Source organism: Pinus tabuliformis, chromosome 6, assembly GCF_031772625.1.
Source record: "Pinus tabuliformis cultivar Carrire ecotype Pingquan chromosome 6, CPIR1, whole genome shotgun sequence".
Classification (NCBI taxonomy): domain Eukaryota; kingdom Viridiplantae; phylum Streptophyta; class Pinopsida; order Pinales; family Pinaceae; genus Pinus; species Pinus tabuliformis.
The window spans coordinates 1,889,717,357-1,889,735,049 of record NC_142292.1 but is presented as its reverse complement, the minus strand read 5'-3'; the positions used below and the strand labels follow the sequence as shown (position 1 = coordinate 1,889,735,049).

The 17,693-nt window shown below is 41.6% G+C and overlaps 1 pseudogene; it reads right to left on the bottom strand.

The window, feature by feature from the left end:
• Positions 1-15,046: 15,046 nt before the first annotated feature.
• LOC149266711 (small ribosomal subunit protein RACK1 pseudogene) lies at positions 15,047-15,584 on the bottom strand (annotated as a pseudogene).
• Positions 15,585-17,693: the final 2,109 nt, after the last annotated feature.

Genomic DNA, 17,693 nt, shown 5'->3' with positions numbered 1-17,693 from the left:
CCGGGCAAAACCCCATGGGATTTGGATAAAAGACTGAAGTGCACAAGTCATAAAGAAAACATGACCTTAACAGATGAGCAACACCACAAATGGTTTGTGGCCTCGTTAACACCGCATCTATGGAACATGCTATCACAACAAAGCCTAACCACTTAGGCTAAGGCTTTGGAGGTCATGATGAGATTGGATGAGACTTCGATACAAGATCCTAACCTAGGAGTCCAGCAGATTCACACGCAGTTGAAAAACTTGTGCCTTGAGATGCAGAGTTTGAAACAAGACAGGACGGCTCGTCCAGAAGTGTGTGACGAAGTATGATACGTAAAGTGCAAGGGCCAGGGGCACGACAAGGACCACTGCCTAGTGTTTGCAAATTACCTCGTAGGAGGAGGACCAATTCCATTGAGACCAGAGGCATAAGTAGGACCAAGAGGGCACTTGCATTATGGTGTGTGATTTGTCAGATAGGAGCGAAGCATGCTACAGATAACTACCATCTAGAACTATACGTAGAATTCCCAGTAGTTGTTCTATAATTTCTACAAGTTAGTAGGATATGATGAGTGCACCTGTAGAAGTTATGAACTAATGATGGATCAGACTCCTACCTATAGAGTTCAGGACTAAACACAGGCCCTCGATCAAAATGCAAGAATGGCGCGCACTGGATTTTAGGGGCGCGGACGAGGCCTAGGTGGGATGGGGCTAGGAAGAGGTCACGGACAGCTGATATGTTACAATTACGGAGGACCAAGGCATTATGCCCACGGTTGTACAAATCCAACGAGACAATCATGCTTATATTGTACACAGTTTGATCATGAGACAGAGGACTATACAACACTCATAGCGAGGTTACGCGATAAAGGAGCACTCCAACCTCCCCCGACTCAGAGCCTACAAATGATGAGGTCTGAGCCGCGCAAGGAAGACCCTAATGTAAATATCGTGCTCCGAAGTGGTATACGACATGGGATGAAAAAGGTAAGCAGCCTAAAGAAAGTACCTAGCTTTGCAAGGCTCCAACGAAGGAACTAAAATTTGATTTGGAGCATGCTAAGGAGACCTTCATGGAAGCTAAGAGGAGCTTCACTGATGCCTCCACTTCAGGACGTGTTATAGACATTTTTGGGCACTGCAACCCCAATCATAAATGTCCATAAACCAAGGGCTCTTAAGTCCCTAAAAGTGTTGTTCCAACCTCTAAAAGAACAAGGTCAATTGATTACATCTTCTCCCAGAAGTTCTCCATCAAAAACTACTCAGAACTGGTTAAAACTGAACCATCTCACCTGCTCCATGGTCAAAGTGTGTTGCATCCCACCTAAATACACACGAGACGTGTGATGCATCTTGAAAAGCCCTTCTATGGGGTGCGATGGGTGAGAGTGGACAAATGGCAAGGTCAATTTGCAAGGTGGAGGATCATGGAATCTTCCAGAAACTTCTCCTGTGACACTTGCCTCTCTGCATTCGCCCAGGGATGCGTAAGAGATCATCAATCTCCAAGTGGAATCAAGAACTATCAGAGCGAGGACACTAGTCAAATCTCAAAAGCTGACTCACCCCCCTTGCAAACATCTATATATGGATCCCTCATCCCAGAGATCCAGGGGGCTGGAATTTTGTATCTTGTAAGGAAGTGCTGCTGGTTTCTTAGTGCAACATCATAGTGTTGGGTGATCTAAGCTTTTCCATGAGGTGAAGAAGGGCTTTCTTGCTGAGAGGATGATGATGGGTCAGAACAATTGGTTGTAATCCTCTTTGCTTTTCTTGATTATTAATAAATCTATTCAAGTTTTGCTCCACATTCTTGTATGATTGATGATATATGCATTTGTGTGGTCAATATATATCTGGTCCTATATTGTTTATGATAGTAGATCTATGTTCTTGGATAGTGTTATGCTGCTTTGATTCTATAGGTGCTCTTTGAAGCTGGGTAGACAAGGAAGTGAGTGGCAAAGATCTATCAGAAGGGAGAGGAATCAAGCAAGGAACCAAGCGCAAGACAGAGGTTGGTCTCCTTTATTCCTCTCTTATCTATTTCTCATAAAGGAAAACGAAAGTAGTTTTAGTTTGTTTGTTTCTAAGGTAACTACCAGCCTTAGTGGGACTAGCAGCTCTGCATAGACACTAGATTTCCCAATAACAAAATGACGACTCCACTAGGGAGCGAATAGATTGTTTGTTTATCTACATTTGTTTACTTTATAAACTTACAGACGGAGCCTGAAGTCAAGCCAGCTAGCCTTCGAACTGCATTTGCTATGCAAGTGCAAAGTAGTTCAATGCTGCTTCAGTCTATCTCCGGGTTTTGTTTATGAACTAAACAATCAATTTACAAGATCTCTAATTGCCCTTGTGGTGGCTCTAGTAACCTCTTTAGATCTACCCCTGTGATTGATTTACTGATTACCACTTGCTTGACCTAAATCCCTGAATTGAGCTGCAAACTGTGACCCGGAACCCAGTTAAAGTCTCGTCCCTGGTCCATCGCACTATCTCTTCTTTGAATTTTGGATGCATCGCACTTCCCGAGTGTAGTAGGTGCGTTGCATCTCTTTTTCCCTGTGTTACAGGTGCACTGATCAGGCAAGGCCTCTTCTGCTCTCAGATTTTGGTTTCTGTGTTCACTCTTTTCAGCTCTATTCCGGAGTTTTCCTACCTGTAGTCAGTACACCTCTGTTGAAACCCCATTCCTTGCCATTATTCCACCTCCATTGTGCAAAGAACTATAAACTTTTTTATGTATTTTGAGCCATTTTCAGTTCTCTTTTACAAAGAAGTAGTGTGATTGAACTGCCATTTCTTGATTTGAAAGTGTCGCAAGTGTCGTTTTCAGTCATAGAAGAGAATCTGATTGTTCTTGATAGTCGATTACACTGTTACTCTTGTATTTGATTTGAATTAGTAGTTTTTCAAGTGTCGAAAGCAAGTTTTCAATTCCAAATCGCAAAGTGTCGTCATTGCCTTCAGTTTGTCTCGAAAAGAAACTTGCTAGAAATGTCGCTTTGAAAAATAATTCAAATTTGCGCTTAGCTTTCTTTTTATCATTCACACATTAAGAAGGTTGAAAACAAATACATGCATGTGCATTTGAATTTATATTGTTTGTTGGTTTGATTTAGGATAGTGCATATAGCGTGTGCTCTCTGCTCTATGTTGAAAGAATGTCATCTCTCTTTCCTTAGTAGCTAGGATTTTCATTGCAAAAAGAAGATTAAACGATTGTTTATCATCTTAGATTGCATTTTAGGAATTGTAAATCTACATCACGTGGTGAACCTGAAAGGAAAATTTCTTAAGCAAGATCAACTGTAAAATAAATTTAATGAACCTAAAAATGCTTTGGAACCTAATGCACAACATTTAGAAGTCTAGGCTAGAGACGTATTCTGGCGTCGTAAGGCCTGGTAACTGTTGTTTTCATTGTTGGTTGGGTGATTCCTCCACTTTGAGATGTTAAGTGAGAGTACGGACTTGTGCTCCCACGTACCGTCGAGTATATATTGGGAGACCACAATAGGCTTTATCCTTTATCCATAGGAAGCCGTGTCTGCTGCCCTATTGATCGCAATGCTCTCAACACAACATTCGAGAAGATTGACTGCCTTACTGTAAAAAGTATTCTACAGTTTTGTGATTGGTTTGGTAATCCCTTTGTCTAGATTTCCAGAGCAGTCTCTTTCATTCCTTTTCAGGACTCCTTAAAGGAAAAGGCCCATTTGAGCACTTGTCACTTCAGGCTCATTAAAAATCGAAGGCGACTAGAGTCATCTTTTGTTTTTTATCGACTCTTAAAAATTGAAAAAGCAAGTTGTGTCAAAGCGTCTAAAATTTATTTTAATCGAAATAAATATCACCTTTCCTACGTTGGTCTTAGGTTGAGAAAAATGGAGTCCACCAACCAAGGAGTTCCCCTTGGGGGAAATCCTAGTCCTTTCTCCTCTTGGGGAGATGTTGGTGTGCCCCATATGGTCACATTGTCGCTTCTAGGATTGACAATCGGCTTGCCCGTATGGCTCTTCTCAACTTCTGTCATTCAGAACACCGTGATTCCTGAACAATCAAGTCAGCAACTAAACCATACCAAAATTACCCCCCAACCCTCTACTTCATCCAATTCTTCCTCTCCTCCTTCCTCTTCGCTTGATGAAGCTGGTAAAGCCAAAAATCAAGTAACTGAGAAGAAGAAGGAGAAGAAGAAGAAAGAGAAGAAGAAGAAGGATCCAAAGGCGAAAAGGGGTGACCAGGCATTGTCTAGCGAAAATCCACACACTGCACTATCTAGGCCTAAATCGCCATGTGTCATTTGCAAAGGAGACCACTATCATCGAGATTGCCCTTGCATCCCTCGGATCTTAAGGGACTGGTCTCCTTGTTTGCACAATCTAGTGTCATCAACCTCTTATGGTCATGTTGAAAGTACACCGTCAACTAGTGAAAGTGAAGCCCCTAGACAAAAAGGAAGATGTAAATTTCCTTGTAAACTATGTGAAGGAAATCACGCCGTCCACCGTTGTCCCTTCTTAGATGAGGCTAAAAGAGTTTTGGATGATCGTCTGCTTTCACTGTTACAGCTTCCTCCTGGATATAAAAAGCTCTTGCCAAGTCCGTCACTAGTTGAAAATCTGGCTGACATGCCCTTGTGGTCGACCGAATAATCTATCATTGAAGATGAACCATCTGAATCCACACCCGACGAAAGTCAAAAGGTCGAGGTGGCAGTTGACCTAGTCTTGCCTTCAGAGGATCCATCTTCAGATGATACAGTCACCGAAGAGAACAAGAATGACACCGTCCAAATTCTCTTCGTAAGCACAGACTCCAATGAACATGGGGGCAGTCTACCCGTTCCTTTACCGCAAGAAGGAAGTTCGTCAGAGTCATATCTGGTCGTCTATTTGGTCCCACCTCCAAGCAACCTGGTTGTTTCTTTTGATTGGAATCTACTAGGTAGACCCGATTTACCAGCTAGTGTACCATTTCAAATCATTGTTCAAATATATAGAATGGTCATGGCCGGTACCATCATGGATGAAGGGGCTTCTATGAGTATCCTTTCCTCAATTGCTTGGAAAGCGCTTGGTTCGCCATCGCTTTTGCCTGAGATGAGAAATCTAACAGGCTTTGACAAAGGAACCAGTCGACTGTTAGGGATCCTTCCCAATGTGCCGATAACATTGAGAAGGAAAATTGTTCACATGAATGTAATGGTAGTCCAAGGACCCCTGGATTATAATCTTCTCCTTGGACGAGACTATATTTATTGCATGGGAGCCATTGTCTCCTCACTCTTTAGAGTAATGTGTTTTCCACATGAAGGAAGAGTGGTCAAGCTCGTAGACTAGCTTTCATTCCCCAGTTCACACATAGCAAATAGTCATACACCAACCCTGAATGGTCTTTTCACGCAAGGAATGTCTCATCAATCCCCAGTCTGTTCTCCTAATGAGCGCGAGTGATTCGGAGGATATGACTGAAACCCAGGGGGCATGCACCCTGGCCTGTTTCAATAGGAAAACCTTGGGTATAGGGTATTTTTCCGTGGAGGATATATGACTGGCTGACACACCCGTCCATTTTGGAGAATGGGATTAGACTGGAATAAGATACCTCCATTAGAAGGTAGGCCTTTCCCAATAGAACAAATGTTTTGTCTGCAAATTGAAGGGTAACCTGGAAAAGGTAGGCCTTTCCCGATAAAACAAATGTTTTGTCTGCAAATTGAGGGGTAACCTCGAAACTCTGCTTCACTATACCTGGGGGCATGCAAACCTTTTGGCATGCAAGCGAAGAGCGACCATTTATTTTTTAAATTTATAGGTCCTATAACCCTTCAAACTCGTAGGATTGGTCGTTTCCTAACTTGCATAAAGAAAGGATGCAGGGCAAAGCTTTGAAAAAATGTCATTTTTATATGAGACATCCTTATTACATGACTGGATCGAGCAGTTTTAACGCGGAATTCAAACTCATTAAAAAACAAGCATAAGCAATGAGCAAATGTTTCCCCAAAGTTTAAGCTCATTAAAAAATGAACCAACTTTCGGTAAATAACCAGTGCGAATGTATTATCATCAGCGTTTGAAGCCTTGGTCGTGTTCTCATCATCACCTCCACTCTGTATAAGCCGATCATTCACCTGCATTTGATTGTTTACCCTTTTTGAGGAACAGTTGTGAAGAGTGATCTTGTTAGCCATCCTTGTGACACTATCATGATTGGAAAATTCGAAAGCTTACCTGGAATCAGCTGCTACCCGAATTTATCACTCATTCCTAAAAAATGAGTCTCCTTTAAGCTCTTTTCAACTGACTCGTAAAATATGAAAAGATTGCCGAGCCATTGGCCTCTCCAGCTCGTTAAAGGGATCAGAAGTGCTATCCCTCCTTTAGATTTTAATCTTTTTGGACTTGAGGGATCATTACACAAAAAGATTGAGCGCTTGTTTTGTTCGGCTCGTTAAAAGTATCGAAAATTCATCCCTTTTGTATTGTTTTATAATTTTTCGGACTCAAGGGATTATTGACGAAAAAGGATTATTGGAGTTTTCTTTATATCCCTTTTTCAGACTCTCTAAAATTGAAAAGGACCGAGTTATCCTTGTCATTAAACTCGTTAAAACCGAATAGCGACAAACTCGTCCATACAGACAAGAACGAGTTTCACTATCGCTAGGCTCGTTAAAACATAGGGATGGGTTTGGTCGAAGGGCAATTTATAGAACAAGAATATGTTATCCTCCTCAAGCTTGAAAAAAATAAAGAGGTACTGGTCAGCAATGACTAGGGAAAAATTGGGAAGAAAACTTCAAAAAACTTTATTGGTAGCAAGTCGCTCTTGAACATGACACTTTCACTTCGCATCCAAGTCGGATTGGGTTGTTACGTTCACTGGTCATATCACCATGGGTCCATCACACCATCCATGTTTGGGGTTAACACTACCAATCCATCATGTTAGTGTCGCCGATATGTTCAAGAGAAGTCGTTCAGAGAATTGACCCGTGTCTCACCCACTGCAGTACATTTACGCTCCATTCTTTCATGACCGCCACCCTGAACCTTATATCACCAGATCATTTTCACCTCCATTAAAATAATTTTCTTCGTTCCGTGTCATTGATGTGGGATTCACTAAGGCCCTCCTATGACGGATTTCTTCTTGTCGACATCATCTCATTATCTAAGAAGTCGATCTAGGAACAACCCTTTCAGTACTTTGAAACTTGCATGCCTCAATGGCAAGTTTCTCACTTCCGGCGACAGGTTTACATCAATGGCCTTTGACCGAAAGATTTTGTGTGGTGTTCGACACCAAGTCCCTTATTCACACCACATGAATTGTACTGTAGTACCTTGAGGGTCATCATCATTATCGGTGATTCCTCTCGCACCTGTTAACAGCTTACATCATTGGCTGGTAATCAGGCGACGTCTTTCCATGTTCGACTCCAGAACATCTCTCACATGGATCGACTTGTACATTGGGTGAAGATCGAACGAGATTGAAGACCCCGGATATAGTTTCAACCATCCGGGCTGCGATATATATTTAGGAAAATAAAGACATCAAATGTACATCATTACTACACAGATAATCATCCAACCTAAGGGATGATGGCTCTACCGGAATCATCAGTCTACACTTTGACGATTGTCTGTCTTATGTACATGAAAATGAATTTATAAAGTTGAGCATGGGAATGCCCGCCTCAGCTAGATCATGAAAATATTATGAAGATAATGTATTGTATTGTATCTTATTACAGGTCGCCTTCCAGCTTGAAAAAACTTCAGATCCTCATGATAAAGCATTTCACCCGACATCAACAGATTAACGACCTCATGCTTTAGGGGGCAACTGTTATAGACATTTTTGGGCACTGCAACCCCAATCATAAATGTCCATAAACCAAGGGCTCTTAAGTCCCTAAAAGTGTTGTTCCAACCTCTAAAAGAACAAGGTCAACTGATTACATCTTCTCCCAGAAGTTCTCCATGAAAAACTACTCAGAACTGGTCAAAACTGAACCATCTCACCTGCTCCATGGTCAAAGTGTGTTGCATCCCACCTAAATACACATGGGAGGTGCGATGCATCTCGAAAATTCCTTCTATGGGGTGCGATGGGTGAGAGTGGACAAATTGCAGGGTCAATCTGCAAGGTGGAGGATCATGGAATCTTCCAGAAACTTCTCCTGTGACACTTGCCTCTCTGCATTCACCTAGGGATGAGTAAGAGATCATCAATCTCCAAGTGGAATCAAGAACTATCAGAGAGAGGACACTAGTCAAATCTCAAAAGCTGACTCACCCCCCTTGCAAACATCTATATATGGATCCCTCATCCCAGAGATCCAGGGGGCTGGAATTTTATATCTTGTAAGGAAGTGTTGCTAGTTTCTTGGTGCAACATCATAGTGTTGGGTGATCTAAGCTTTTCCATGAGGTGAAGAAGGGCTTTCTTGCTGAGAGGATGATGCTGGGTCAGAACAATTGGTTGTAATCCTCTTTGCTTTTCTTGATTATTAATAAATCCATTCAAGTTTTCCTCCACATTCTTGTATGATTGATGATATATGCATTTGTGTGGTCAATATATATCTGGTCCTATATTGTTTATGATAGTAGATCTATGTTCTTGGATAGTGTTATGTTTCTTTGATTCTATAGGTGCTCTTTGAAGCTGGGTAGACAAGGAAGCGAGTGGCAAAGATCTATCAGAAGGGAGAGGAATCAAGCAAGGAACCAAGCGCAAGACAGAGGTTGGTCTCCTTTATTCCCCTCTTATCTATTTCTCATAAAGGAAAATGAAAGTAGTTTTAGTTTGTTTGTTTCTAAGGTAGCTACCAACCTTAGTGGGACTAGCAGCTCAGCATAAACAATAGATTTCCCGATAACAGGACGTAAAGACAGACTGGACCTAGAAATGGACTCACTGATGTTCACTACGTTCTTGGAAACATGCATGAAGCTGCTGTGTGACAACAAGGCTATAAAGGGGCTGCAAGAACTCATAACTAGATGCCCTGGGACCGCGCTAGGAGAACCACGTGTAGCTGGGAAGCTCGGGAAGCACATGATGTGAACAAGAAGGGAGATGAGATTGACTGCGCAGATTGGGGAATATGAGATGGACCAAGTGATTCTGGACCTAGGATTGGATGCAAACGTCCTACCAAAGCAGACATGGGAGCGCATGGGCAAGCCTGAGCTACAATGGTATCCTATCCAACTACGAATGGCGAACTATCAAAAGATCCTACCTATGGGGAGATTGTAGGGAATCACACTAGTCATCAAAGGAGTGAGCGCACTAGCAAGTTTTGAAGTAATAGAGGTTGTGGATGACATCAATCCCTATCCCGCATTATTGGGAATAGATTGGGCCACTGACATGAATGGACTAATAAATCTAAAGAAACACAAGATGATCTTTGAGGAAACTTCATTGCGCATAGTGGTACCTTTAGACCCTATAGAAGGATCGTGCTACATAGAACCAGTGCATGACAATGACAACGATGATAATCTGGACTGCATCTACAAGATAACCGCGTAGGAGCAAGATTAGCTAAATCCTACCATGGATGGTTGAATCTCTTAGGAGCGCGAAAGTTCCTACATATCAAATTCTGACGAAGAGATAGAATGATGGCAAAACCAGTTACACGATGTAACCACGCTCAACTGTAACATGATGACGATGTCGCTGCGCTGCATAGCAACGGAGGTAAGAGACCTACCTACGTATGATGGGTTAAGCGAGGTGGATGACATCCTAAACAAATTTGAAAGAGAAGTACTGGAGCAGTAGTGTTTTGATGCTTTGAAATGGGTACTGCGTGCTATTCCTGCAAGATGGTGGGGTACGCACCAAAGAAGCTTTGAGGACTGTTGCGAATGCAGAAGGATGATGCTCATGCATTTTGGGAAGTCTCAGATGCAATTGAAAGACAAGTATGATGGATGGGATGATCCATGTATGCACCTCGCAATATGGACGAAGGTCTATGGGGAAAGCCACAACTTGAGTGGGTGCATCTGTTCTGTCACACCCTGGAGATTGTACCCATGAATTGGTATATAGAGATGGAGCTCCTCCATGGCACAAATGAATGGGATATCTTACGTGAAGGATTCCTATTAACCTTCACGTTTGAGGATCGTTGGTGGGATACTATTGATGATGTGCTACAAGCAGTAAAAGAAGCTATTTTTAAAATATCCCAAGAGCCAATGGAAGTGCTTCAGCCTAAATGAGTGACCCAGCTGAGCTGCGCACTGGAGTGTTACAATGTAAACATTGAAGAAGACGACGAAGATCCACGCAAAGTTAACATTCCAGAAACTGAAGGCTGTCACGAGGTTCAAGGGCCATTGATTGAATACCCTGACATTATGGTGCCAGTAAAAACAAAGCAAGTAAACATTGGTACAGAGGCTGAACCAAAATATGCAACACTTAATGACTACTAGGATGATGCCACGGTGGATAAGGTCGCTGAGTTACTCCGCAAGTACCAAGACTTATTCCGAACTAAGATCACGGACTTAAAGGGGATCATTGGCGATCTAGGGATGATAAAGATCACCCTAAAATCCGATGTGAAGCTAGTTAAGCAAAGGCCTTCCTACTTGAATCCTAAGTACAAGGAAAAGGTCTGTGTAGAACTAGACAAAATGCTTGCAGCGGGAATCATTGAGCCAATGGAAGAATCTGATTAGGTAAGCCATATGGTAGTACAGGAGAAGAAGAAAAAGGGCAAGATAAGAATATGCGTCGACCTCAAGAAATTGAATGACGCCTATGTGCATGACCCATTCCTGACTCCATTCACAAACAAAGTATTGGAAAATGTCGGTGGGCAAGAAACATATTCATTTACTGATGGGTTCTCAGGGTACCACCATATCAAAATCGCGCCAGAAGATAGGAGCAAGACCACCTTCGTGACTGAGTGGGGCTGCTTTCAATACATTGTTATGCCATTTGGGTTAAAGAATGCGCCAGCCATCTTTTCGCGCATAGTTGTTGCAACATTCAAAGAGTATATCCACAAATTCCTAGAGGTTTATCTAGATGATTGGACTGTATTTGGATTGGTTAAGCACCATGTAGCGAGCTTACGCTTGATGTTGGATACTTGCCGATGACACCAAATTGCGCTGAACCTAAAAAAGTGTATGTTCCTTGTTCCCTTTGGGAACCTGTTGGGACATGTGGTTTGAAAACAGGGACTAATGGTAGACCCCATGAAGATTGCAGTAATTCTGAATTTGGAAGCACCGCGAAGTGTTAAATAGTTGCGCACTACCTTAGGACATATGGGGTACTATAGTGAGTTCATCGAAATCTATGCCCAGATCACCACGCCAATGGAGAAACTGTTGAAAAAGGATGTCACGTTCTGCTAGAATGATGATTGTATGAAGAGCCTGGATGTACTAAAAGAGAAACTGGCTTCCGCCCCAATCCTGGTCTTCCCAAAATGTGATGTGGAGTTTCATGTCCATGTGGATGCGTCACGTATAGTGCTAGGAGCGGTGCTCACACAAGAAGGCGGAGAGGGCTTGGACCAGCCTATCACATTTGTAAGTCGTGGGTTGTCCAAAGCCAAGAAAAACTATTCCATAACCGAACGCGAGGGGTTGGCTATGGTGTACGTGCTCCAAAAATACTGACACTATTTGGTAGGAGGACATTTCAAGATGTATACAAACCATTCCGGATTGAAATACTTGGGGAATAAGCCTGTGTTGGGGGGCCGCATATGCAGGTGGCTCTTATTGTTCCAAGAGTATGACTTTGACATCGTGGTAAATCCTGAACGCCTGAACGCAGGACCAGATCACTTGTCACGTAATGAGAAGGCTGAGGAACCTATTAGTTTGGAGGAAGGATTAGCTGACACACAAATTTTTGTTCTGCGCGTCACAGACGAACACTTTGAAGATATAATCCACTTTCTGACAACAGGGGCTGCGTCGAACGAATACTCCGGCCAGCAAAAGAAGGAACTGGTGGTGCGCACGGCTGACTTTTCTGCCATCGTAGGGAACTTGTACAAAATGGGGAATGATGAGATACTACGAAGGTACGTATCAGAATTTGAATGAAGTCAGATCCTCACGGAACCACATGGCGGCACTGTAGGAGGACACTATGCAGGACGTGCGACCTCGTAAAAGATTCTCCGCATAGGGTTGTGGTGGCCAACCCTTCACCAGGATTCAAAAGCACATTGTAAGGCTTGTGATTTATGCCAAAGGACAAGTAAACCATCATGTAGGGATGAGATTCCTTTGAATCCAAAAATGACGTTGCATCCCTTCGAAAAATGGGAAATCGACTTTGTAGGACCTATCAAACCTCAGGGAAAAATGGGCACGCGATACATTATCACTGCGATAGAGTATCTGACGCATTGGGTAGAAGTTCAGCCGATCAAAGACTGCATGGCTGCCACAACTGCAAAGTTTTTGTTTGAACACGTGTTGACTCGATTTGGCTGTCCAAAAATCTTAATGAGTGATCGCAGTACACATTTCTTGAACGAAACCATCAAAGCACTAATAGAAGAGTTCCAAGCGTATCATCTGAAAATCACACCGTATCACCCACAAGCCAATGGGATAATAGAATCATTCAAAAAACTGCTGGAGACTACACTAACCAAAGTATGCAATACGCAGCGGAGCGATTGGGACTTATGTGTACCTGCAATATTATGGGCTTATAGGACAACATGCAAGAAATTGATGAGACAGACACCTTTCCGGCTAGTTTATGGAAGGGAAGCTCTCATGCCAATGGAGTATACTATCCCTAGTCTACGCATAACAGTGCTAATAGGTATGACGGACGAAAGCCCTAGAAGAAAGACTGGCATAGTTGGAGGAACTCGAGGAGGAACAGTTTCTGGCTGGCTTTCATCAACAGGTACAAAAGCACCGTGAGAAGGCTTGGCACAATCCTCATATTAAGTTTCGCACCTTCAAAGTAAATGATTTAGTGCTGTTGTATGACAGTAAGTCTGATAAATTCCCTAGAAGGTTTAGAATGCATTGGCTGGGACCATACATTGTTAAGGAGGTCACAGATGGAGGCGCGGTACAACTAGTCAAACTAAATGGAGAGCCTTTTCCAGGAAAAGTGAATGACAGCCGTTTAAAGCCCTACATGGGTGGCCTAGCTATCTGACTAACTGGCCGAAGCACAGTCTTCGCGCTCCAAGGATCCGGACAAAGGTGCGAGACTCTAAAAACATGCAGGGGATCCACGTATTGATGCAGAGAAGCACTCTTGACACAGAGGTCTTATAACAACAAATGCGACAGATCCAACAAGAAGTAGCTCAGTGTGTTGTTGACCTTGCCGTAGTTCGAGAACAGTTGGAGGGACTCCACACAAAGATCTCCGTGCCGACAGCGTGACTCAAGGGCGAGTCACGATGTTTGTGTTGGGGGGATGTTGGGCATGGAATCCCCCCCAAGGCATGTTTTGGGGCTTAAAGGCCAAGTTTTAACCAAATCTTGTTGTAAAATCTTTGCGAATTGCGGACGTAGGGCACGAGAGTATGATAGAGTCATAGGGTTGTCCGCCCTAGTTTTGTAATATAATGTTGACTGGATAGACCTACCCATGGTCCGCGGACCATGTGATTGTATAAATAGGCGAGGCTCTAAGTGTAAAAGAAAACTAACTAATAATGAAGGAATAATGAAGTCTAAGTGATTGAGCCAAAGTGTAAAGTGTGTTTGTGGGTTGTAGAGTAGGAGAAGCCTTTGCAGTGGAGTGCACAAAGGCCTAGTAGTTCGAAGCTGAGTGTGAGGACCCCTGCAGCTGAGCGCGTAGGGCAGGTCGAGTATATAACCATTGGACGAATCAATAAAGAGAAGTTTTGCTATATTTCTATGTATCTTTTCCTAGTTTAATGCATGATTGATATAGTTTGTAAATATATTGTTTATTTACTGTGCGCACCTGTATGAATGTTTTGTATTGTTAAATATAATTTAAAACACTTATGTAGACGAAGGTGCTTAAACAAGACTGAAGTATGAATAAGATCTTGGGTAATAGCGTAGAGCGCGGTATAGCCCCTGGTTAGGGTTGCGCGAAGGGAGTGTACCAGGCCGCAAGGAATGGGAAAGTGCATGAAGCCACCTGCGCGTAGGACAAGTGAAGGACCAGTCGAACTCATTGGACATCTCTAGGGTGCAGAAACCTGGTTCTACCACCCTCTCATACTACTTCGGGTGAAACCTCAGTGCGCGCTCTACGGACTGTTGCCGAATGGGCCAGTAGTACCAGAATTTGTTTGGCTAATTAACTCCGAACCTGGGTCAGGCCTCAAGAAGCCAACAAATGACATGGTTACATTTTTTTATAGTTTGTTATCTAAAATAGAATATCTACCGTTGTTATTTTTTTAAAATCCTAACTGAGAAGCTCTATAAAAATGATTACTTAAAATAGAATATATATAATTTACTGTTATTGAACTACACGAAAGGAACAAAAGAAAGGAAGACATGTTTTTTATGGTTGAAATAAATGTAATTTACCACTGCCTTCTGAATTTGGCTTCCTACTTATTCAATTTTGCACTTGAGTAGTCATGGTATGTGATCTTCTTTGAATATTTAAGTGCTTCTCCCTGTTCATATTTTAATAAGGATATATAAGTTTTCATATTTTAATAAAGATATATTTGTGATTGTAAGGAATATTTGAAATAAGAACATATTTGTAATTGCGCAGACAATGAAGAAATCGAAGAACTTTCTCTTGGAGAAAGAAATGCCTAAATTAAAAAATAAAATAGTATTAAAATTAAACTATAAAAGAAAAATGAAAAAGCTCCCGCTTATTCATGAACTAAAAACCCTCTTCAAATGATCAAACTTGTATGCTCAAACAAACGAAACAAGCTAAGGGATTCTTTTAAGAAAAATAAGACATGCTCGAAAAAAGTTAGTGTCCCAAATTCCGTGGTCTTGACTCACAAATATACCATTGCCCTCTAATGTAGTTAAACATGTCCAATTCCCCACACCCTGATTTTTCCATCTGTGTAACCATAAAACAATGTACTCTCGTCTTCGCTCCAACTCAAACTGGTACAATAGGGTATCTGACCCTTCTTGCTGGGAAAGAAATCGGGGCAACGAAGGTTGGCCACAATGCTCCTGCTCTCCAGATCCCAAATCCTCACACACTACTGAGTGGCAGCACAAACCCAGTATCTGTTGGTGCTAAAGCAGAGGGCATGAATGATATCCTGGCAGGAAGCGAGTAGAGGGGCTTCCCCTCAGCCAAATCCCAGAGCATGGTAACACCATCCTTGCCAGCAATGGTGCAAATGGAGTCCTCGGGCGAAACGGCGGTCGTGTTCAGATAGCCTCCGTGCCCGAGGAACGTATTCCTAAGCTTACAGCTTGCAGTATTCCATTCCCTTACGGTGCGGTCCCATGAGCAGGAGACGATGGTGGAGTTGTCGTCGGTGGGCAAAAAGCAGACGCAGGAGATCCAATTGGAATGGCCCCCTCTGCATCGGGGTGGATAGCGTATTTTCACTTCATATCATTTGTTTTTTTGGCATCCTTTTAAAATGATTAAAATTTGTATAGAAATATGTTATTTTGTGGATATTAATTCTATATTTTTTTAATATAAGAAAAGCAATATAAATTAACATTGCCCTCATAACAACATAGAAAAAGCAATATAAATAAATATTTTCCTTATAACAACACATAATTGCATATCTATAGGATGAGAAATAAAACGATATGATTTTGCTACTAGAGTTTAATGCTAGAATAGGAACTACTCAAGCTCTTATCTCTACACCCCCACTGCAAAGCTTAATTGCTCCTATTTTAAAAAGAAATGACAAAAATAATCCCCCTAATTACAGGATCATACTTATATGGGGTTATTCAAGGAATGAAAAGCAACGTATGGCTACAGACTGCAACCATAAGCCTTATTCCCAATTTTCAGGGCTAGCTACATACCAGCTACCCAGAATAACCCAGAACTATCAAGAATCCAGGCTATGATGATGATAAGTTTGTATAACAAATACTAAGGATAAGATCTTGCCCAAACTTGCAAAACAAATGATAAACATTTCGTCAAATACATGGTAAACATAGTAACTACAAGCCATGAATGCATATCTATTCATTCTTTCTTTAGCTTCATCGGATAATCATCAAGAAGGTGCAATGCCCTCTCAAGCTAGCTGCAACAAACACTAGTTAGCCCATGCATTCACATAATCATTAAATAATTTATTGAGCCATAAAATCGGTCCATAACAAGGAGCACATTATACAACAAGAATATTCCATGCTTATAACCAACATTTAATCTTAATGAATTCAAAACAAACTAGTCATAGAATCAACACAATAACTAATACATGTGCTCATTGATCTTAATGAGAAATAGCACACAATAACATATGCATAAAGTCAACTAAGTCAGGGACTTCAATGTACCACCCGACCATAGATTGGGCTGAAGCAAATATTTATTTCGGCCACTCATGCCTGTGCCATATTCCAAGCATGAATGTTGAATCACATGGGATAAATCAAATCAAAACAAAACCAACCAACTAATCTAGAGGCTAAACCACCTCTACTCTCAACCACATTGATTTCACCTAAACTGGCCCAAAAATCATTAACACCAGCATAATCTTGGATGCCTTTGACTTTCTTCACCATACCTAAAGTAGTTTCCCTATCTCCACCCATCCATCAAAATTTCTAGCAGAAACACCAACTCCACCCTCAACCCTTGGGAATTTTCTTGAGACCACTTCAACCAAGATCCAAAATATACCAATCATCCAAAGCTTAACCAAAACAGGGAACTCACTACATAATATATATCCAAGAAATGGCAAGGTAATGTTGAAAACACTTTCAATCGAGGCAAATCCCTTGCCAGTGATAGAAAAGTAACGAAATAACAAAATGCATGTACCATGCATTCAAATATCAATAAGGAAATCACACATGCAACCTGTTACCTGCAATTTTCTCATGTTATAGCTTCTTTTCCAACCTTCTTCTTTGTTGCCCATGAATTCCTTTACTTGCTTGCTTACTTATGTCCAAGTGCTTTCTCTCTCCAAGTCCAAGTGAGAATGCTTGAAAGTCAAGGAGAATGCTTGAATGCTCCTCAGGTTACCAAGCAATGATCCAGAGTAACTAAGAGTAGCTAAGAGAAGCATAGAATATTGATCTTGGCAAAACTGCCTCTAAAAGTGTTTTTAGGGATTTAGGGGCGATTTTTGAAAACCCCCTAGAAAGTCATGAAAATTTGAACTTTTTTGTGGGTTTTTTAGCAACCTCCTCTAAAAATGTTCTCATGACTTTTGGAGTGAGTTTTTAAGTTATTTCCCCTAAATATATTTTCCCGGTGGCTTTTTGAAACCCATGCCAGAAAGCCATGAAAATTGAACTTTAGTGGGGCACAGGGGGTTTCTAACAACTACATATAAAAGTGTTTTCTCATGAATTTTATTTTTCGTTCGGGGTGGTTTAAATGACTTCCCCTAATTATATTTTTCATGGTGGTTTTTAACCCCTCCGGAAAGTCATGAAAAATTAATTTTTTTTTCTTGCAAGGGTTTTCTAACAATCGCCTCTAAAACTGTT